This window comes from Camelus dromedarius, chromosome 31 (assembly GCF_036321535.1).
Source record: "Camelus dromedarius isolate mCamDro1 chromosome 31, mCamDro1.pat, whole genome shotgun sequence".
Lineage (NCBI taxonomy): Eukaryota > Metazoa > Chordata > Mammalia > Artiodactyla > Camelidae > Camelus > Camelus dromedarius.
This window is the reverse complement of record NC_087466.1, coordinates 9166495-9188690: the sequence shown is the minus strand read 5'-3', so window position 1 is coordinate 9188690 and position 22196 is coordinate 9166495. Positions and strand designations below refer to the sequence as shown.

The 22196-nt window shown below is 57.5% G+C and overlaps 2 long non-coding RNA genes across 2 annotated transcripts in view; both read left to right on the top strand.

The window, feature by feature from the left end:
* The first annotated feature begins 3000 nt into the window (after positions 1-3000).
* Positions 3001-11777, top strand: LOC135319771 (uncharacterized). Its single transcript, XR_010378641.1, has 6 exons — positions 3001-3296; positions 3709-3836; positions 3999-4714; positions 7101-7202; positions 9200-9323; positions 11597-11777. It is a non-coding gene; the product is annotated as an uncharacterized LOC135319771 (long non-coding RNA).
* Positions 11778-13460: 1683 nt separating this feature from the next.
* LOC116150021 (uncharacterized) overlaps positions 13461-22196 on the top strand; it is a 91480-nt gene continuing 82744 nt past the window's right edge. The window contains exon 1 of the long non-coding RNA XR_010378567.1: positions 13461-13605. This is a non-coding gene — a long non-coding RNA (uncharacterized LOC116150021). The remainder of the gene's footprint in view (positions 13606-22196) is intronic.

The window sequence follows — 22196 nt, the reverse complement described above, 5'->3', positions numbered from 1 at the left end:
TGTTGGCCAGGTAGTGGAGAAATTAGAACCCTTATGCACTGTCGCAGGGGAGGATGTAAAATGGTACAGCCATTAGCAGAAACAGTATGGCCAGCCTCTCAAAAAACTAAAAATAGAATTAATGTATGACCCAAAAATAGAATTAATGTATGACCCAACAATTCCACTTCCGGGTATCTACCCCAAAGTAGGGTCTTGAAGACATTTGTACACCCATGCTCACAGCAGCACTATTTTCAGCAGCTAGAAGGCGGCAACCACCCAAGTGTGCACTGACAGATGAATGCATAAGAAAATATGGTCTATTCATACCATGGGATATTATTCAGCCATAAAAAAGAAGGGGATTCTGACGCAGGCTACAACACGGATGAACCCTGAGGACATTGTGCTCAGTGAAATTAGCCAGTCTCCAAAGGACGTGCGCTGTGTGGTTCCACTTCCATGAGGCACCTACTGTAGTCAGACTCAGAGACAAAGGAGAATGGTGCTGTTCAGGACAGCCCAGGGTCTCCCTCCAGGCAGCCACCATGGCTGAATACTTCAAAGAAGCAAGCAGATGTCCTGTGCGCTGGCCTTCCCTGAGAAAGAAAGCCGTGTGCTGGAAACGTGGAGACACCCCCACCGCCTCCGTTTACTGCAGGAGGACCCCTGCGCGAAGGATGCTGTGTCCTCAAGCTCTGCGACCTCTCAGAAAGATTAACATCAGACCCAACTGGCTGTGGGGGAAGTTGATTTTCAAATAAAGGAGCTGAACAGCTGAGGGCTATTCCCCAGAGGAGCCCAAGGATGCTGCCCTTCCAAAGAGAGACCCTGACCCCCCGCCTCCTTGCCACACTGAGGGACCAGAGGTGATTGACGTCTCCTTTTGCCATGGATAGAGTGAGCTCGACCTGAGTTTTCTGCCATCCAGGGCAGCCCCGAAAGCAGTGAAAACAGCACATATTCTGGAAGCACTCAACTGCTAAGAAGGAAAAAAGCTAGAGGATGAGGAAGGCGAAGCTATTCTGCTGGCTTCTGTTGGTCTGGAGAGCCATCCTGAGGACAGCTCCCTGGTGGGATAGAAGGGCGGGGGTGCGGTGAATTCAACCTTCATTCCGGGGCGGGCGAAGGCCTCTGGCGGTGTCATGCAGTGTCCTGCGTTGTCCTGCGGTCCCTGGCAACAGCTGCATTCCCTTTTGGAGGCGGTGGGGACAGGAGCATGAGTATGAGTGGGGGGCTGTCTGTGTGTCAGTTTAAATGGGATAATTCTGAATACGTGAGCAGTGTATGAGCTTCCCCAGTAGGCACGACCCGCTCACACAGCACAAGGGCCAGGGCTGACTTTCTCCCGCAGGATGGAGTGGGCACGGCCATGCCCACCGCACTCTTCACCCACATTGATTCACTCAGCCCCGCCACGCCCACACCTGCAGGTTGGCCCGACATCCCCCCTCCTCAGGTGGAGAAATCGGGGTGCAGATACACATGTGTCCCAGTCTCAAGCTCCTGAGTGAGAGAGGCAAAGTGGGAACACTGGGGCGTGTGGCCCCACTGCTGTGGTTCGGACCATCAGGCACCTGTCACTCATCAGTGGAGCGACCACAGTCACCAGCGTCGCTGCAGGTGCTCAGAAGTGCCCGAGGCCACAGGGATCCCAGACACTGTCATCACTAGAAGGTGGCCTCAGGGTCACATGGACCAAAGGAGCCATGGGGCAGGGAGGCCCAGGACCAGTGCCCAGAGAGGGCTTCCGGCACGGGCAGGACCGCAAAGATCCTCACAATACCAACCGCTAAAGAAGCAACCCGCAGACGGCAGCCCCGCGTCAGCTGCCCCTGGGCTTGGCGCCTCCACGGACGACCCACACACACATCATGGGTTGGAGCGAGCTTCACGCACAGAAAGGAGAGGCGACGGGGCGTGACCAGCGTTGGCAGTGTGTGCTGGTCCCCGGTGGCCGGTGGGTCGCTCCCGGAGCAGCGGACCGCACGTTACCCTAGGGGGACAGGCCAGGTGCCATGGGACCACACACGTGGGCAGGAGGAGGAGCTTCAGTGCAGATGCAGGACGGGAGAGAGGACTGACCGATGAGGAAGAGGGATCTGGGGCCAAGCGACAGAGGACGGATGCTCCTGTCCCTGGGCAGCGAGCGTGCCATCCCAGAGGCCGCGGTTCTCGGGATGGCGGCCTCCCCAGCAGCCATGATGGGTGCATTTTACACAGACCTGGGCCACTGACATTAGCGTGAAAAACACACACAGAGTCCACGTGCTCCTGGTCAGCCCTCAGGTTCTGAGCATCGAAGGCAACAAGCACCAGGACAACGGGGTCCCCTTCTGCCGGTTCAGGGGCACCGCTCCTGGGCAGCTGGCCCCGCGCAGGTTAAGGTCAGTGTATTTGGCAGCATCACCACCGGGAGCCCCAGGAGTCCTGACATCCTTGAGCTGCTCACCCTGAGGACTGTGACAACTAAGAACTAAATGTGTCTGGTGCCCGCCCCCTGGCTCCAACTCTCTTGTGCGGCTGCGAGGGGACAGCACTGATCCTCAGCCCCGTGTCCTCTCCATCGTGGGCTGTCCCACCCCGGGACTGCCACCCGAGCAAGGACGGCCACCACTCTCAGGGAGTGCACACACGTGACAGAGAGAGAGAAGGCTGGAGGTGAGAGGAACATAGAGCCAATCATCGTCATTTTTCTAAATGACACCTGTTCGGTGACCTCGTATGTGCTGGGCTGTAATATCCCCACGACGCAGGAAGCTCGAGCGCGCACAGGAGACCGCGCTGCCTGCAGTCACATCACTTCTATGGAGAAAACTCTTGTTTCCCATCCAGCGTGACTTCCCACTCCGCCGCGGCACCACTGTGTCCTGGAGACTGAAATGGCCTTGGAAGAGGGCAGGGAGGCTGCGGCAGCCAGGTGAGCTTCAGGACGGGCGGGAGGAGCGGTGGGGACCTTGCCGCCGGCTCCCGGCCCACGGTTGACAGCACGTGAAGGCTGACCCGTTCACGGTGCCTTAGGGCGCCTTTAGGGACGAAGCCAAGGGCTCTGTTTCTCATGGCCGTTTCTGCATTTCTCTCCTTCCCCTTCCTGCACGTCCCCAAGGAGGACGAGGAGGACGGCCCCGCAGCACCTCGGGCCCAGCTTGCTCAGCAGCCCCGCCCGCGCCCTCCCACCCCCGCATCCGCACCAGGCACCGCTCCCTGAGCAATTCCTGAGGCTTCTCGGAGACACCCCCCTCGAGATCCCCCAGGGACATGTTGGAAAACGTGCTCAGAGCTGAGCAGAGAAAGAGGTCCCATCTAGTACCAAGGTGAGCTCGCCTCTCCTTTGGGGGTAGAAACGCTGCTTTCTTGGCTTCTTTTCCTTTTCAGTCAAATGCGTGGGTGAAAAGCTGGCCGAGTCCCCGGGGATGACCATACACCATTGCCGTGGTCGGGGTGGGGGACTGTCGCAGGAGTCTCTGCCGACTGAGCCCTGACCCAAGAGGGCGTTTGCAAAGGCCAGCGTCCCCCACAGCCTGCGCAGTGGAGGGCCTTTTGCAGCGCAGCAGGAATCCTCCTTGAGTGAAGGACTTGAGCATCGCCCACCAAGCTGGGCTCCGGGGCCCTTGGCCTGACCACAGCTTCCCGTCTGGTTTGCTGAAGTCAGCAAGAGACCTGAAGACCTGTGCAAACGGGACCCATCGGGGTCTGGTCCTCACTGCGATTTCTTTGTAACCGCAGGTGGCATCAGAAAGAAGGGAAAAGTGGGGCGTATTCTGGACCCACTCACTTACTGAAGGAAAAAAGAAGTGCTGGCTTTCGTGGGCAGAGAGGGCCCGATCCGAGTTCCAGCTGGGATGGGCCAGGAGGTGAGTCCGCAGGGACGGGTCAGAATACACAGTGGGGCCGGAGACATCAGGGGTGAGAAGGGTGGGCTCCCAAAGTGCCCCTCCCTCCCCGGCCCCGACCCCTCTGCTCTGATCGCATCCAGCACAGGTGTGCAGGGTCGTGCTCATCGCCTCTGCTTACAGGTGGGCCTCCTGCCGGGAAGCCGCTAGGACCTGCGTGCTGGCCTAACTGTCGCAACGTCCCCGGGGCCCCAGCAGAGGGGCCGAGCCCAGAAAGAACCTGCAAACGCATCGTCAGATCGCGCCATCGAACTGCTCGCAGCGCGGGGCAACCAGAGGAGGGGCCCTTATGTCTTCCTCATCTTCTCATCTCTAGTCTCGCACTGGCCAGTGGGAGCCACGAGTCAGAGGTGCCTGCTCCTATTTAAATTCACTAAAGGAGATCCAATGACACATGCAGGCCCGCATCACACCAGCCCGCATTTCAAGGGCCCAGTCAACAAAGCACATTCCCGTCCTCCCAGAACATTCTCTTGGGCAGCAGCGCTGTGTCTGCTGCAGGATCTGATCCTCAGAGCTGCTTAAGCCGAAGCACGTGCATCTCAGTTGCAAGTACAGGCCAAGACGATCAGAGGCTCGAGCTCGGATGCCCCGGCGGAAACGGGCAAGTGAGGGCTTGAGCAGGTCCCTCTCTCTCACGTGAAGGTCTGCGACTGTGGTCAATATCGCGGTGAAGGGCTCTGGTTCCACGGAGCCCGGGGATGGCTGGGATCCCAGAGCAAAGAGCCGGGTGACACCGCGTGAGCCCCTCCCTCTCCTAATGTAATGGCTCGTGTTCGTGTTTGTAAAGAACGGCTTGTGGAGAGCACATGTGACCATCGAGGATGAAGACTCTCCAGGTGGGGAACGCCCCCCGGGTAGGGTCCTAGGGGAGAGGGGTCCGGGGGCAGCAGGGCTACACAGGCTGCTTTGGAGACCAGGGAACAGGGATATGAAATTTCAAAAAAGAAGAAGAAGAAGGCGACGAAATCTGTACGCGGGCTTGTTCTGCGCCCTGCGTATATTACTGCCATCACAGAGGGACCGTCTGTGCGTGGGCTGCCAGTCTGTTTTTGCTATTTTAGGCTCTCTTTCCTTAACAACTGCCCTCTCCTGCCGGTGCCACTGCCAGAGGCAAGGCTTTGCTTCTGCGTGGTTGGCATCTCTTGGGAAGAAAGCACCAGCGTTACTGGGCCGGGTGTGGGGGTTGACCTGTGGATGCATCACTTGAACCTGGAGACACAGGTCTCTGTGTGGGATCCAGGTGCCGGGTGACAAGTAGCCCCTCCCCCGCTGCCCCTGCGGGTCTAGGGACAGCACCTCGGCGTCCTGTCCTCATGGCTACTTCTGAATAAGGGCGCTCCTAGGGTTGGGCGAGTTAGAGACGACAACCTCCCAGCTTTGTGCACGTGCTCCCAGGTCCTTCTGGAGGGGGGATGGGGTAGGGGCACATCCGGAGGCACAGTTCTCGCCTCCGATCCTTCCTCAAATCCCAAATCCTCGGACAGCAATACGGCCTGCACGTGCTTCCATCTGAGAGAGGCCGCGTCCAGCTGCCCCGTGAGCCCCGCATGGCCGGCAGGGATCCTAGGGGACAGGCTGGCCTCACACACTTGCCCTCAGCAGACGGAGCAGCCCCAGGACAGAGCCTCCCGGCGGCAGGGCCAGGGCGTCACTGCTCGTGTCAGAACACACGGCTCCAGCCAGACGGTGCTGCCTCTGCTCCCCCACACCCCAGTCACGCCCGAGCTGTCACTTTATCACAGGGAAGCCCAAGTCCCCTCCCCGGTCCTTCCAAGGCTCAGAACACACCCTGGCAGGTACTGGGTATGCATGTGGCCACGCCTGCTGGGGAGTCCCTGCTGCACCATTTGCAGACTAGGGACATTGGGACAAGTTACTGTCCCTCTAAGCTTGGGTTCATCCTCAGAAAATCTGTGTTCTTCCTGTAAACCTGGCAATGCCTAAAGATTCTAAGATCACCCCCAGGGACAGGACGGTCACTCGCTACGTGCAGTTGGTTGTCACTCTCTCCCCCAGAGCCCAGCGCGACCACAGGTGGGACTTCCCGGGGTGGGACGGGGCGGTGGAGTGATGCCCTGGAGAAGGCGGCGGCACACCCATCGTTACTCCTTCCGTGGCCCATGTTGGAGAACAGGGACGGATGGGAGTTGACAGGGAGGTAGAAAGGGGGCTTTTACTCAAGAGAGGAAACAGACAGGGAAGTAAGTAGTGAAGGGAGGCGGAGAGACAGAAAGGAATTCATGCACAGTGACTCATGGGGACCGTGGCTGCCCTCTTGGAGGCACGAGATGGCCATTCCTGGCCCCAGTTATAGAACTGAAGGGCTGAAAAGTGATGTCGGAGATCCGAGACCCACCCCCTCATTGCAGAGGTGATGCAGGCGAGGCCCTAGGGGGTGACTGCGGAGGTGGGGGCTGAGAAGGTCCAAAGCCCAGGCTTTAACCTGCCAGGAGCAGCGGGACCCTGAGTCCTCACCTCGACCCTGAGCTTCCCGTTTCCTTTCCCAAGGCCATCCCAACCCCATTTCTGTCACAGTCCGTGCAGAGGGCCACTTAGTGGGTTTTGAAAACTCCGAGAGCGAGAGCGACAATCTGCGTGTGATTTACTTCTCTGTCTTCTTTCTCTGATTCATAAGCTCCTTTTTAAAAGCACTTCCCCATCTCCCCTCGTCCCTTCTTTTATGATTGTCATCCTAAAGGACCTGGTCTCACCCAGGCACTTGAAGTCCTGGTACCCTTCCCTCAAATCGGTATGATCTCTCCGCAGGCCCCCTCCCCCACTCTCTTAGCATTGCCCTGGTTCCTGACCCACTCCCACCCCCACCCCAACGGCAGCACTGAATCTTGTTTAGCAACCCCGCGGTGTCCCCAGGCAGGAGGCGGCGCTGGGAGATAGAAATGTGTGCCCACCCTGCCGGAGGGGCCCCCCAGCTCCCCATGAAGTGTGACTCAGCCCTGTACCCCCACCCCCACCCCCATCAGTGGGTGCCGTCCTGCCGACTCGGGACACGCACAGAGTCTTCTTTTCCCTCCAGCTGTCAGGAAATTCTCTTGTCCTGGATTCATGAGAAGGGATGAAGGAAAAGGGGATGAGGAAGAACCAGAACAGGAAATGTGAGTGTGGGGAGGGCAGGAAGAAGAGCAGAAGGTGCGTAAGTGGGTCCATTCCCACTCGCAGCCCTAAGTTTTGTTTTTTTTTTTTTTTTTTTTTTTGGTGCTTCAGGGAAACCAAACCACCAGAGAAGAGCATGGAAGTACCCACCATTGCATGTGAGCACAAAGAAAACAAGACATGGAGACAAGAGGATGGTAATAACGCATGCAGGCAAGTGGAGGATGGCCTGAGTGCCTCTCGCCAGGGAAGGGGTCCCCGAACCAGAGAAGCCCCTGAGGCTGCCAGGCTGCATGCTCCGGCAGCTCCTGCATATGGGGGGGTGGGGGCATCTGCAGGGCCTCCACGTGCAGCGTGGCTCCTGCACGTGCCGTTCACACTGTGCTCTCTGTGCAGAGCGCCGCTGGGGCGGTTCAGCGTCTCCCTCTGCAGGACCCAGCCCGGACCTTCCAACCCGCCAGGGTCAGCAGGCAACTCCCCCAGATAATTACTAGGTGTGGTGAGACGCTGGGAGTAGCCCAGGTCCCCCCCAGCTCAGGCCCCCTGGGAAGAGGGTGAAGGGGACAGAGTCCCCGGGGGAGGCGGGGGGGGGGCTCCCTCTCCTGCAAGCAGGACGGCTCCCCTGGCCCCGAGCGGCCGCCTCCCTGTGGGCACGTGGCTGCCCGGGCGTTAAGTAGGGGACACTGCCGGATCCAAACTCAGCTGGGAGTCCCCAGTCCCCGGGGGCCCCTCAGCATCTGTGGAGCCCCGTGGAGGGCCTGGGTGACCTCATGGCAGCATTTCTCAACCTCAGTTTCTATAGGTTTCTCACACCTGTGTAAACATTGAATACAGCACGTGCAAAAAACCCATGAAGGCAGTTCAGAGCAGTTCTTATTGGGGATGAGTTAAAAGGCCATGATTCCAAGTTATGTTTGTGCTTCTTTGTGTTCTGATATTAGAATTAAATAACATCCAAAATATCTGGCTTTATTACACCCTGAAAAGCAGTGTCCTCTGTAAGCTTTTCATGTTGGGCTGTAGTAAAGCTATAAAATTTATGATTCTCTTGCCACAGCTTCGGGATATTTTTAAGTTTAAAGGCCCAGGCAAGTTTGGGCCCGGTGTCAGAGAGAGAGAGGTGGTCATTAAGGGCAAGGGGAACGTGGCAGGTCTCTGGCCATTTGCACCGCGCAGGTCTCATGATGGGTCGTGTGCAATGTGGGCTGGAGGGACAGGGTCCACACTCCCACCTGTGTCAGCAGACCTCCCACTCCTCACAGGGCCCGAGGGGGAGGGCCCTGGGCTTTTGGCCCTCGAGTCCCAGAGCCTCCCTCATCCTCTGCATCACTTCCACTCTTCAGGGGGCCAGTCACTGGAACGCTGCCCAGCCAAGTGCCCGGGTTGCCTCGCCCCTGTGGGACGTGTATAGGCACATTTGGCAAAGAGCAGCAAACAGGCCCAGTTGCCCTGTGGATCTGAGCCCTGGGGACGTCAGGGCCCAAGGTCACTTCCAGGGTCTGAGTCACCCTGCTGGGTCCCGGCACACCCACCCCAGGGAGCCCACCTCCCTGCGTCTCTGTGCCTCCCACTGATTCCAGCACCTGTGTCTGGGTGGAAGGTCCTGGTCTGATACTAGTGATGGCGGTCACCTGGGGGTGTCAGCCTGAGACTCTGAGGGGATGGAGCTCGCACAGTGTCTGCACATCGGGCCGAGGAAGAGGAGCGGGCGCCCTGCCCCTCCGCTGCCAAGTCACCGATTCAGAGCTGGTTATTTTCTGTCTGAAACGTATATACACTCAGCCTGAGTTTTAGGTGCGTGTCCTGCACTCAACGTTGGAGGCTTCCACGTGAAGCAAAAGGGATCTCCTGGGGGTTTTATTTTTAAAACATATTTATGGAACACAGGCAAATGTAGAAAAGCACCTTAAACAGAAGTAGGGCTCCGTGAACCAGGATGGACGCAACTCCCCGGGTAGCAGTAGCTTCTCCCTCCATAAAAGCCCAGATGCCTCTGAGCAGCGTTTCCCAGCCCCTTTACCCCGGCCCCAGACGGCCGCAGCGAAAAAACCCCAGAGGGCTTGGATTCTCCCCGCTCACTCCACTGTGTTCAGAGGGCGCGGCCACACTCGTTTTGAGCCAACTGTGTGCAAACCAGCCTGCCTGGAATCTACATGGAGCAACCGAGGTCATTCCTGTAACCTCATTAATCTCTCTCTCTCCTCCTGCAGGAGGCTGCCAGGGGCCCCGAGACGTCCTGTGTATTTAACCGGGGTGTTGGAAGCAGATGTGTTTCTACTGACAAGAAGCCGTGAAGTCCTGCACCTAAGATCTGTGCCCTGTGCAGTACGCCCAGTAAGTTTCAATTAGAAAGAAATGTAAAAAAAAAGGCAAAGTTTTACACAAAGTAAACTTCAGGCTCTGGGGTCTTCCTCTGGTTGCCACGAAACATTTAAGACAGAAGTGATGCCAGACTCCTACTCTCTCTTCCAGAGAACGGACACCGAGAGAACACACGCATGCTCCTGGCATCAGACCAGGGGAATATTGAAATCACTCCAGCAACAGGAATTAAAAAAAAGGGGGATTTGGGGCTAAACTGCCCTGAATGTAGATGTCCACATGCAAACCACAAAGTTGTCAGTCTAAATCTGGAGATTTACAGAAAAGAAGGAAACTGAGGTTTCGCAGAGGTGGTTCAGGGGGTTGCTGTGGACAGGATCACTGGCTGCGGGTCTGGGTGCGGCCTGGGAGAGCAGTGGGCATCTGGGAGTGGGAGAGACACTGCCATCGGCTCAGTGGAATGAACGTTTGGTGACAGAGGCTGGGAGGGCCTGCGTCATCCTCAGGGACAGTCCTGGGGTGGGGTCTCCGGGCTGTGGCTGTGGCTGTGGGGGTGTCCCTCTAGGAGGACAGGGGACTCTCTCTTGTGCCACCGCAGGTTCTCGGGATGGACGAGGACTTGGTGGGGCCTGGATTTTGATGGGGCAGGTGAGCCGGGACGGTGCACCATGGCCCTGTCTCCGTGTAGCCAAGCTCCTCAGACAGTGGCTCACATCCATAGTCAGCAGACAGTGGGGCGTGCCAGCTTCACCCACAAAACCTCCAAAGCACAGCCCAGCCGGCCACCGTCCTCATTCACCAGCACTAACGGTGAACCCGGGGCTGGTCATCGGGGGCCATGCCAATGCGATAGAGAGGTGCTGTGTGGGCAGTGGGCCTGGAGAAGCCAGGGCCCTGAGCCATGCGGGAGCCGAGCCAACCCCCAGGCAGACCAGCAGGAGGCTCAGGTTGAGGTGGCTGCTGTGTGAAGGTTCTGGGCGGGGAGGGACCCAGATGCGATGCCCTCGTCCTTCAAGGGACATTCTTTCAGGGACGCTTGACAGCCTTGGGGTTGGGGATTAACACGGACGGTGGAGGCTGGGTCGGGCGTCTGCCCTCCTGTTGGTCAGACACCTCCTGCCCTTAAGGCAGCCATGGAGCTAGAGAATTTAGAGAATGAGGGGAGGGAAGCCCTTGGTTCAGGTGTCCAGGCCACCATCTAGGGGAAGTTCAGGGTCCTCTGTCCCCAGGGAGCCAACTACATCCCTGTCCCGCATCCATCTGTCATCAGCATTGTGACTCCAGGAAAGTCACTTCAAATCTCAGCATTTCAGTGCCATGAGCCCTAAGACGTGGGTCTCAGCACCTGCCCAGTGTATCCCAAGGGGCCGACGTGGGGGTGACAGGAAATGAGAGCAGGTTGTGTCCTTTAAAGGTCAGAAGTTCTTAATTTTTATTAAGTTCAGTATTTTCTTTAGTTTCTATGCTTTTAGTGCCACATTTAAGAAACTGCTGCGGACACTGAAGTCACACTGCCCCGGGCAGCAGCGACTAATACACTTCCATGTGAATGTCTCAGAAGTGCTCCCAGGAGCCACCTCAGCCCTGGGAGACACCACTTAGGTGAGAAGAGGGCCAGCCCTTTGAGCTGGTCCCCAGGAAGGCACAGGCAGGCAAGATGATCAGCAACCATTCTTCGTGCCTGGGTCCAGTCTGCCGTTTCTTGTCCTGGTCCCGGTGCAAGGCTGTGGGTGGTCATCCTCAGAGCCTCTGCCATGCTGGGGGGCAGGGACTCGGACCCAGGGAGGTAAACCCTCTGTTCTTAGAGTTTCAGGCAGCTTTTCTTAAGTACTTCCTTGGTTGCTGAATGCTTTGGGTTAGTTTCCAGAACTCAAAAAAAGTTTATTGTGATAGTTTTGCTAGTTTAGTCATGATTTCCTTGAGGCATAAACATCTGGATTTCCTCACTCTGCCATTTTGCTCCTCTTTCTTTTTTGAAGGACAGTTCGCTGCATATAGAATTCTTGGTTGACTGCTTTTTAGCACTTTGACTATGTCATCCTCTTGCCTTCTGGCCTCTGGTCTCTGATGAAAAACCAGCTGTTAATATCATTGCGGGTGCGTCTTACGTGATGAGTCCCTTCTGTCTTGCTGCTTTCAAGGCTCTCTCTTTGCCTTTCAGTAGTTTCATTTTTCTAGGTGTAAATCTTCTTGACCTTATCTTTCTGGGAATTCATTTGAGTTCCTTAGAAAAAGAGAGATAAAATAAGCCCCCAGAGAGTCACAGCTCCCTTCGGTCTCCCCAGGACTGTCCTGGGCTGTGCTGGCAGAAGAGCTCTGCAGACAGAGGAGCGGAGTCTCCATGGAAGACGAAGAGCTGCAGGGACCCTCATCCCCGAGGCCCAGGCTGTCTCCTCGTGATGCTCCTTTGTGAATCTCCTGTTGCATTTGATGTGCTTGTTTGCAGGACCAAATGATCTCCAGTCTTCTCCAAGGTCAGATTTATGAATAAAACTATTCAATGCTTGTAAGATGAACATAGGTGTGAACTTGATTTTTGTAGAATTTAGATCAGTGGCTAGGGGATTTCTTTCCCCATCATGTCCCTCCACTCTGCACAGCCCCAGCCTACTCCTCCACACACAGGCTGTCTCTCTAGCTGCACTGGGTCCCTGGCTTTCGTCCTGCCCCTCCTCCTCCAGACTGGACTGCGGGACCTGGGGCCATGCACTGTCCTGCTACCACTCTTCCCAGACAGGCCCCTCCTGCCAATACCGGCAGAGGCTGTGCTGTCCTGGTGAGGCACCTAGCTGCTGGCCGGTCCATACATGCAACTTAAAGGGTGAGACAGTGAAAGTAAGGTCCTCTCTGCTCCCGGGGAGTTGAGTCACCAGAGCACTCGACTCCCAGTGGTTCTCTCTCCCTCCCGGTGATGGGACCACTGATGGCAGCCCCCTCTCACATCAGGGAGCCTCCAGGACTGGGGTCTTCCTTCCTTCCTGTGGGTAGTGTCCTTCCCCTCCAACCCTGTGGCTGCTGTCATCTGCAGGGACTGGGATCTTCCAACTGACATCTCATCCTCGTCTGGCTCCCCCTCCCCCACGTACAGCCCAGCCCTAGCCCTAGTCCTAACACTAACCCCTAACACCGAACCTTAACCCCTACCCCAAGTCCTAACCCTAACCCAGCCCCTAACCCTAACCCTAGCCTGAACCAGAGCCCCAAACCCGAAAGAGAACCCAAACCCTAATCCTATACCAAACCTTAACTTGACCCGACCCCTAACCCTAACCTTATCCTCCTCCTGCTCCTCCTCCCCTCTAACCCCTAACCCTTCTCCTCCTTCTCCCTTAACCCTAACCCTAGCCCTAACCCCAACCCCAACCCCTAACCCCAAACCTATCCCTAAACTCTGGCTCTGGTCCTGACCCCTAACCCCTAAACCTAACCCTAAACCTAACCTTATCCCTACCCCTAGCCTTAACCCTAACTCCTACTCATCCTCCCAAACCGTAACCTTAGCAATAAGCCTAACCATAAAACCCTAACCCTAAAACTACCCCTACCCCTCCTCCTAACCTCTCAACCCTCACCTGAAATCCTAACCCTAACCCCAAATCCCTAAACCTGATCGCGACCCCAACCCCAACACTAACACTAACCTTGGACACCAACCCCAACCCCAACCCTAACCCAGAGCCTGCTCCGGCAGAAGGTCCAGGACTGGGTCCAGTTCCACCAGCCCTGCAGGGAGACCCTGTGCTTGCTTATTGGTGTGAGGAGAGGGAGCCCCATCTTGGAGGTTCAGTCGGAGACTGGGCCTGGCCAGGGTTTGGGGGGCAGTAACGGGGAGAGGGAGGAGAGCAGAAGTGGGGCCGAGGGGAGTGGGGCCGACGGGTGTGGCCCCGCCCGGGGCAAGTGGTGGTTGTGGTTGAGTGTGGACCCGATTGGTGGTGGGGTGGGGGCATTGGGGATGGAGATCTGGAGGGATGGGCAGGGGGGCGGCCGGGGGGGCATCCCGCCCCCCCGCCCAGCCCCGCCCGGCCCCGCCCAGCCCCGCCCAGCCCCGCCCAGCCCCACTGTCCAAGAGCTGTACAGCAGGAGACCCCGCCCCAGCGTCCGCGTAGCGGGCGGGAGGAGGAGGGGCGTGCGCACGCGCACGCGCAGACGCGCAGACGCGCAGACGCCGGAATCCGCCCAGAGCGTGAAGCAGCTAGGTGAGAGCCAGGTGCTCCTCGACCAGCTCCCGGAGGAGGAACGCGGCCTGGAGTTTGGGCCGCCGCTTGCTGTCGCTTCTGCTGCCGTCGCCGAGCAGGTAAGGGGGCGCTGGTGGGGGCGCGCAGGTCGAGGAGCCGGCCGGTGAGGCCTGGGCTGTGCAGCTGGGGAGGCGCACAGGGAGGGAGGGGTGCGTGGGTGAGGTCCCGGCCGCGCGTCCCGTTAGGGCCCTGAGTCGGGTCCGGGTTCGCCGCCCTGGTTCGTAGTGTACCCCGCCTCCCCACATTAGTAGCCCCTGAACGCCGCGTCTTCGTTGCCTCTTATACCCGGGGGTGGAAAAGCAGGTGCAGCTCCGGGAGGTGAGAGGGCTCTGGACGGCCAGGGAGCACCTCCGACTGGCCCTCAGGCGGGTGCGTTGCTGTCGCGGGTCCCGGCGGTGGCCGCGGTGGGATGGGGGCTTCCCCGTGCGAGCCCCTGGATGTGTTCGCTATTCCTCCGCGGCCTGGACTGGGAAGGTCTCTGCTTCCCCATGTTCGCAGGGTGCACGTCTGGCCCGCCTGCCCCTGGGAGGCAGACGCTTGCTGTCTGGGTGCGGGGGCGGTGGCGGTGGCGTTGGCGGTGGCATCATCATTAGCGGAAGCGGGGAGAGGGGGCTGCCCCTCGGGAGCCAGTCATTTGCTCCCATCTGCCCCGTGGCCTGACCAGGGGGTGGTCTCTGCCGCTCCAGGTTCACCGCACCCACGTCTTTAGGTCGGTGTGCTCCCAGGAGGCTGGCATGGTGCGGTCAGGGGGCAGGGGCAGCGGTGGCGGGAGTGGGGCTGCCCTGTGCAAGCCCTTGTGTGTACTCCCATCTCCCTAGTGGCCTGGCTTGGGGGCGGCCTCTGCCGCCCCAGGTTTGCAGGACTGACACGTGTAGGTCAGCCTCCTTCCTGGAAGCCTGCGCGGTTCGGTCAGGGAGCGGGGAAGACGGCAGAGGTGGCAGCTGAGGCGGCGGGAGAAGGGGGGCTGCCCTGTGCCAGCCTGTGGGTTTGCTCCCGTCTCCCCCGCGGCCTGGCCCGGGGGCGGCCTCTGCTGCCCCAGGTTCGCTGGAGGCTTGTCCTCAGTCAGCCTGCTCCTGAGAGGCGGGCAGCGGTGCAGTGAGTGTGCTGGATAGGGGCAGCGACAGCGGGAAATGGGAGGGAATCCCTGCTCTAGCAGGGGCAGCCCAGGTCTGCCCACTCGCCACCGCAGCCGTGGCCCGGCCCGCGCCCCGCGGATCGCACCCCGCCGATTGCACCCCGCCTGCCTGTCAGGAGCAGACTGACGGAGAAGCGCCTTCCAGGAAGCCGGGGCAGCAAGGCTGCCCCCAGGCCAGGCCATGGGATAGATGGGAGCAAGGCTCTCCCAGGGCAGCCCCCCTCCCCCACGGCGTCTGTGGCTGCCTGCTGTCCTTCCCGGGGCTCGGCTGCACCCTCCCCTCTGGCAGCGCCATCGACCATCCAAAGCCCACTGGCGAGCGAGCGAGCAGTGTGCAGCCCGGGACCACCCTGACCCGTCGCCTCAGACGGAGGCTCTGGGCACAGCGGGGCAGGGCACCCTGGCGGGAAGTGGAACTGCCTCCAGCCCTGCCCGCCTGCACTCTGCCCTGGATTCCTGTCTGGTGGCTGTCACCATGGTGATGGGAGTCTGGAGCGCCCCACCCCCGCGGGGTGAGGGGTGAGGGAGGGTTCAGCTGAGGTAGCCAGTGCACTCTGGGTATGGGGGGATCGCGCGGTGAAGGGGGACAGGCTGAGGAGTGAGGGGGCCAGCCTTGGTGAGGGCCCCTTGGAATTGAAGTACCAGGTGAGGGGTGGGGCGTAATCCCGGGATAAGGGGGGAGGGGTCCATCTCTGGATGGTGGGGGGACGTGGGGTGAGGCATGAGGAGTCATGCTTAGGGGTCTGTAGCTTAGGACCTAGTGGGGCCGAGTCTGGGACAGGTACTTAAATGTGAGGAGAAGGAGCCTTGTCTTGGGGGTCAGGTAGGGGACCGGGCATGGCCTGGCGGGGAGGTTAGTGTGGGGGGATGGGAGGGAGAGGAGGCAGTGACTGGGTGGCAGGCGGCGAGCAGGGGGAGTGGGGCTGGGGTGTGTGGCCTGCACCTGGTCGGTGGCGGGGTGGGGACCCGGCTGGCCCACGCCTTGGGGTGGGCCCGCTGCCCGGCCGCCCCGCAGCCCGGCCCCAGTCGCAGCGACCCTAGTGCAGGAGCCCAAGCCGAGGGTCCGCGCTGCGGGCGGGAGGGGGAGGAGGAGGGGCGCGGACGCGGGAGCGCGCCCAGAGCGCGCGGACGCTGGGCGGGAGCCGGGTGCTCCTGGACCAGCTCCCGGAGGAGGAACGCGGCCTGGGGTCTGGGCCGCCGCTTGCTGTTGCTTCTGCTGCCGTCGCCGAGCAGGTAAGGGGGCGCTGGTGGGGGCGCGCAGGTCGAGGAGCCGGCCGGTGAGGCCTGGGCTGTGCCGTTGGGGAGGCGCACAGGGAGGGAGGTGTGCGTGGGTGAGGTCCCGGCCGCGCGTCCCGTTAGGGCCCTGAGTCGGGTCCGGGTTCGCCGCCCTGGTTCGTAGTGTACCCCGCCTCCCCACATTAGTAGCCCCTGAACGCCGCGTCTTCGTTGCCTCTTATACCCGGGGGTGGAAAAGCAGGTGCAGCTCCGGGAGGTGAGAGGGCTCTGGACGGCCAGGGAGCACCTCCGACTGGCCCTCAGGCGGGTGCGTTGCTGTCGCGGGTCCCGGCGGTGGCCGCGGTGGGATGGGGGCTTCCCCGTGCGAGCCCCTGGATGTGTTCGCTATTCCTCCGCGGCCTGGACTGGGACGGCCTCTGCTTCCCCATGTTCGCAGGGTGCACGTCTGGCGGTCAGCCTGTCCCTGGGAGGCAGACGCTTGCTGTCTGGGAGCGGTGGCGGTGGCGTGGGCGGTGGCATCATCGTCAGCGGAAGCGGGGTGGAGGGGGGTCTGTCCCTGGGATCCTGTGGATTTGCTCCCATCTCCCCCACGGCCTGAGGGCGGCCTCTGTTGCCCCAGGTTCGCGAGTCGCTGGTGACAGGTCAGTCTGCTCCTGGGAGGCGAGCGCGGTGCGGTCAGTGTGCGTGGGCCGCGGCAGCGACAGCGGGAAATGGGAGCTAATCCCCGCGCTCGCACGGGGCAGCCCCAATACCGCCATCGCTTCAGTAGCCCTCAGATGGCAAGGCGCCCGCCTTCCAGGAGCAGGCTGACCTGTAACCTGAGTCCCGAGAACCTGAGTCAGCAGAGCCTGAGCCCAGGGCGGGCCGCGGGGTAGTTTGAAGCAAATCCGCAGGCTCGCAGGGGCAGACCCCTAACCCGCCACAGCCACCGCTGCCTCTGACCACACCGCGCCCCCCTTCAGGGAGCAGGCTGACCTGGGGATGTGCCTGGGGCAGCAGAGACTGCCCCCAGGCCACGCCACAGGGGAGATGGGGGCAAATCGACCAGCTCACCAGGGGAAGCGCCGTTCTCCTCGCCGCTGCCCCGGGTTCTCGGGACACTGGTTTCCAGGACAGTGGGCTCCCAGGAAGCAGGAGCGGTGCAAATTAGGGGGCGGCGGCGGGGAGGGGGGCTGCCCCCCCCCCGAGCAGGTGGACTGGCTCCCATCTCCCTCGGGGCCTGTCCTGGGGGCGGCCTGCGCTGCTCCAGGTTCGCAGGACGCATGTCTTCACGTCAGTCTGCTCCTGGGAGTAGGGCGCAGTGTGGTCAGGGGGCAGCGTCAACAGTGGGCAGACTTAGGAGGACTGGGCTCTAGCCTAGGATAACTAACTCTCCTCTCTTCTCTTGCTTCCTCAGTTGGTGGCTGTAGCGGCTTTTCCATTAGAGGTTATTGAACCAGATACTGAACATAGGTTTCTGTGCTACACAAAAGAAAAACTTTTTAAGTCTATTTTTATGTATAGTGACTAACATTTGTAAATCTCAAACTTCCACATTTATCCTTTCCCACTCCCTTTCCCTAGTAACCGTAAGATTGTTTACTAAGTCTGCAAGTCTGCTTCTGTTTTGTAGGTGAGTTCATAGTGTCTTTTTTTTTTAGATGGCACACAGGACTGATACCATATGGTATTTTTTCTTTCTGTTTCTAGCTCACTTCACTTAGAATGATGATCTCTAGGTCAAACCATGTTGCTGCAAATGGCATAATTTTGTCCTTTTTATGGCAGAGTAGTATTCCATCGTATAAATATACCACGTCTTTATCCAGTCGTCTGTTGCTGAAAATTCAGTTAGGTTGCTTCCATGTCTTGGCTATTGTATGTAGTGGTGCTATGAATACTGGGGTGCATGTATCCTTTTGTATTTGAATTCCCTCTGGATGTATACCCAGAAATGGAATTGCTGAATCATAGGGTAAGTCTATTTTTAGTTCTTTGAGGAATTTTCATACTGTTCCATAATGGCTACACCAAACTACATACCCACCAGCAGTGTAAGAGGGTTCCCTTTTCTCCACACCCTCTCCAGCATTTATCATTTATGAACTTTGGAGTGGTGGACATTCTGACTGATGTGAGGAGATAGCTCATTGTAGTTTTGATTTGTTTGCATTTCTCTCTGATAATTAGCGATATTGAACCTTTTTTCATGTGCCTATTGGTCATTTGTATGTCTTCATTGGAGAAATGCTTGTTTAGATCTTCTGCCCATTTTTGGATTGGGTTCTTGGTTTTTTGTTATCAAGCTTTATGAGCTGATTATATAATCTGGAAATTAAGCATTTGACAGTTGAATCATTTACAAATATTTCCTCCCCTTCTGTAGTTTGTCATTTTGTTTTGCTTATGGTTTCCTTTGCTGTGCAAATGCTTGTAAATAAGCTCAGTTAGGTCCTATTTGTTTGTTTATTTGTACTTTTATTTCTATTGCTTTAGTAGACTGCCCTAGGGGAACCTTGCTGAGATCTATGTCCCATAATGTTTTGCCTTTGTTTTCTTCTAAGAGGTTTATAGTGTCTTGTCTACATATTCAAGTCTTTAAGCCATTTTGAATTTATTTTTGTGTATGGGATGAGGGAGTAGTCTAACTTCACTGATTTACATGCAGCTGTCCAGTTTTCCCTACACCATTTGCTGAAGAGACTGTCTTTACTCCATTGTATATTCTTGCCTCCTCCTTCAAAGATTAATTGACCAAAAGTTTGTGGGTTTACTTCTGGGCTCTCTATTCTGTTCCATTGATCCCGTATGTCTGTTTTTGTATCAGTACATGCTGTGTTGATTGTAGCTCTGTAGTGTTGTTTGAAGTCTGGGAGGGTTATTCCTCCAGCTTCATTCTTTTTCTTCAGTAATACTTTGGTAATTCCAGGTCTTTTGTGATTCCATATAAATTTTGGGACGATTTGTTCTAATTCTGTGAAAAATGTCCTGGGTAATTTGATAGAGATCACATTAAATCTGTAGATTGCTTTGGGTGATATGGCCGTTTTAACCATATTAATTCTTCCAATGCAAAAACATGGGGTATCTTTCCATTTCTTTGGGTCTTCTTTAATTTCCTTTGTGTTTCCTTAGCATATGTCTTTCATTTGCTGGGTCAGGTTTATTCCTAAGTATTTTGTTTTTTTGGATGCAGCTTTAAAAGGAATTATTCCTTTCGTGTAAGAAATGTCACTGGTTTCTGTATGTTGATGTTGTATCCTGCTACCTTGCTGAATTGTTTTATTAGCTCTAGTCCTGTTTGTTTGGAGCCTTTAGGGCTGTCTATATATAGTATCATGTCATGCACATATAATGACAGTTTTACCTTTCCTCTTCCAATTTAGATCCCTTTTATTTCTTTCTGTTGTCTAATTGCTCTGGCTAGGACTTCCAATACTATATTGAATATAAGTGGTGAGAGTGGGCATCTTTGTCTTGTTCCAGATTTTAGTGGAAAGGTTTTCAGCTTTTCTTGGTAGAGTATTATGCTGGCTGTGGGTTTATTATAAATAGCTTTTATTATGTTGAGGTATGTTTCCTGTACACCCACTTTGGTAAGACCATGGGCTCAGTGCATTCACGGGGCTGGGATAACAGTAGCAGAGGTAACGGTGGCAGTGGGAGGAGAGGGGCTGCCCCTCAGGAGCCAGTCATTTGCTCCCATCTCCCCTGTGGCCGGGGCTGGGAGCGGCCTCTGCTGCCCCAGGTTCACTGTACCCTCGTCTTTAGGTCAGTCACCTTAGGAGGCTGGGATGGTGTGGTCAGGGGGCGCGGGCGGCAGGAGGGTGGCTTCTGCTTGCAAGCCCTTGGATTTAGTGCCATGTCCGCTGTGGCCTGGCCTGGGGGCAGCCTCTCCTGCCCCAGGTTTGCAGGACTCACATGTGTAGGTCAGCCTGCTCTCTGGAGGCCTGCCAGGTTTGGTCAGGGAGTGAGGAAGACGGCAGAGGTGGCAGCTTTGGTGGCAGGAGAAGGGGGCTGCCCTGTGCCTCCCTGTGGATTTGCTCCCATCTTCCCAGGGGCCTGGCCTGGTGGTGGCCTCTGCTGCCCCAGGTTCCCTGGAGGCTTGTCCTCAGGTCATGCTGCTCCTGAGAGGTGGGCACTGTGCATTCAGTGTTTGGGGACTGCAGCAGTGACAGCGAGAAATGGGAGCAAATACCTGCTCTAGCACATGGCAGCCCCAATCCTGCTGTTGCCACTGCCGAGTCCCCTAGACCGCCCCCCCTGCCTGCCTCCCAGGAGCAGGCTGACAGGGAGAAATGCTTTGCAAGCTGAGGAACTGCAGCTGCCTCCAGCCCCGCCTGCCCGCGCCCTGAGCCTGGGACGGCCGACTTCGTGCCCGCACACGCTCAGGATCCTTGTCTGGTGGCTGTCGCCATGGTGATTGAAGCCTGGACTGCCCCGCCCGCACGGGGTGAGGGGTGAGGGGGTCAGCTCAGGTTAGGGGTGCACTCGGGGTGAGGGGGGAAAGGCTAAGGGGTGAAGGGCTGCTGGGAGTGAGGGGACCCCGCTGAGGGGTGGGCGGTCATCCCAGGGTGAGGGGTGAGGGGGATCATCTTGAGATGGTGGGGGGGACCCTGGGTGGGGCATGAGGGGTCAGCTTGGTTTGCGGGGAGTGTGAGGGCGGGGACCTCAGTGTAAGGAGAAGGAGCTTTGTCTTGGGGGTCCAGGTTGGGTACCAGGCCTGGCCAGAGGTGGGGAGGCAGTGACTGGGTGGGGGACTGTAAGCAGGTGGGTGGGGTTGGGGAGTGTGGCCTGGTCCAGGGCCTGTGGTGGTACTGGTTGAGTATCAAGACCCAGTCGGTGGCGGGGTGGAGGCATTGGGGCTGGGGACCTGGAGGGGCAGGCCACAGGGTAGGCCCTCCCCAGCCCGCCCAGAGCAGTGGAAGCTGGGCGGGAGCCCGGTTCTCCTGGACCAGCTACCCAAGGAGGAACACGGCCTGGGGTCTGGGCTGCCGCTTTCTGTCGCCTCTTCTGCCTTCACCAGTCAGGTTAGGGGGCGCTGGTGGGGGCGCGCAGGCCTGGGAGCTGAGTGAGGCCTGGGCTGCACTGTTGGGGAGGTGCACAGGGAGGGGTGTGTGGGTGAGATCCAGGCCGCACGTCCTGTTAGGACCCTGAAGTGGGTCCGGTCCCCCGCCCTGGTTCATGGTGCCCCACCCCCCACATTAGTAGTCTTTGCTGCCGCTTATACCTGGGTTTGGGAAAGGGGGTGCAACTCCTGGAGGTGGGAAGCAGCTGGACAGCCAGGCAGCACCTCCCACTGGCCCTAGGTCGTGGCCTTCCCGTGTAGGTGGACCAGCCTGGCAAGTGGACGCCACCCCGGACATTCTGCTTCACAGTTGACCTGGGGCAGAATAAGGGGTGAGGCCTGGGCCTTTGGGAGCTGGTAGCCCTGCCACCGAGATCAAAAGCATTTGTCAAGTCTATTTTTAGTCTTTTGAGGAATCTCCTTACTGTTTCCCACAATGGCTGCACCAAACTGCATTCCCACCACCGGTGTAGGAGGGTTCCCTTTTCTCTGCAGCCTCTCCAGCATTTCTCCTTTGTGGACTTTTGAATGACAGCCTTTCTGACTGGTGTGAGGTGATATACTTCGTTGTAGTTTTGATTTGCATAATGATACTGAGGATTTTTTCATATGCCTATTGGTCATTTGTATGTCTTCACTGGAGAAAAGGTGTGTTGTATGAGCTGTTAATATATTCTGGAGATTAACTCCTTGTCAGTCTCCTCTTTTGTGAATATTTTCTCCCATCTCGTAGGTTGTCCCTTTGTGTTGCTTATGGTTTCATTTCCTGTGCAAAACCTGATAAATTCAGTTAGACCCATTTGTTTGTGTATTTGTGCCTTCATGTCTGTTTGCTGGGATAGACTGCCCTAGGAGGACGTCGTTGACGTGTGTGTCCGATGTTTTGCCCATGTGTTCTTCTAAGCGGCGTGTAGTGTCTTGTCTTAGGTTTAAGTCCTTAAGCGAGTTTAAATTTATTTTTGTGTACTGTGTGAGGGAGTATCCCAGTTTCATTGATTTCCGTGCAGCTGTCCAGTTTCCCCTGCATCATTTGCTGAAGAGACTGTCTTTCCTCCACTGTATGTTGTTCCTGCCTCCTTTGTCGAAGACTAATTGACCAGAAGTTTGTGGGTTTTCTCTCTCGACTCTATTCTGCTCCCTTGATCCGTATGTCTGTTTTTTTTTCCCCTCCTTTTCCAGTTTTATTACGTAGAGTCACTGCAGTTCGACTGCACATACACGTTCTACTGCAC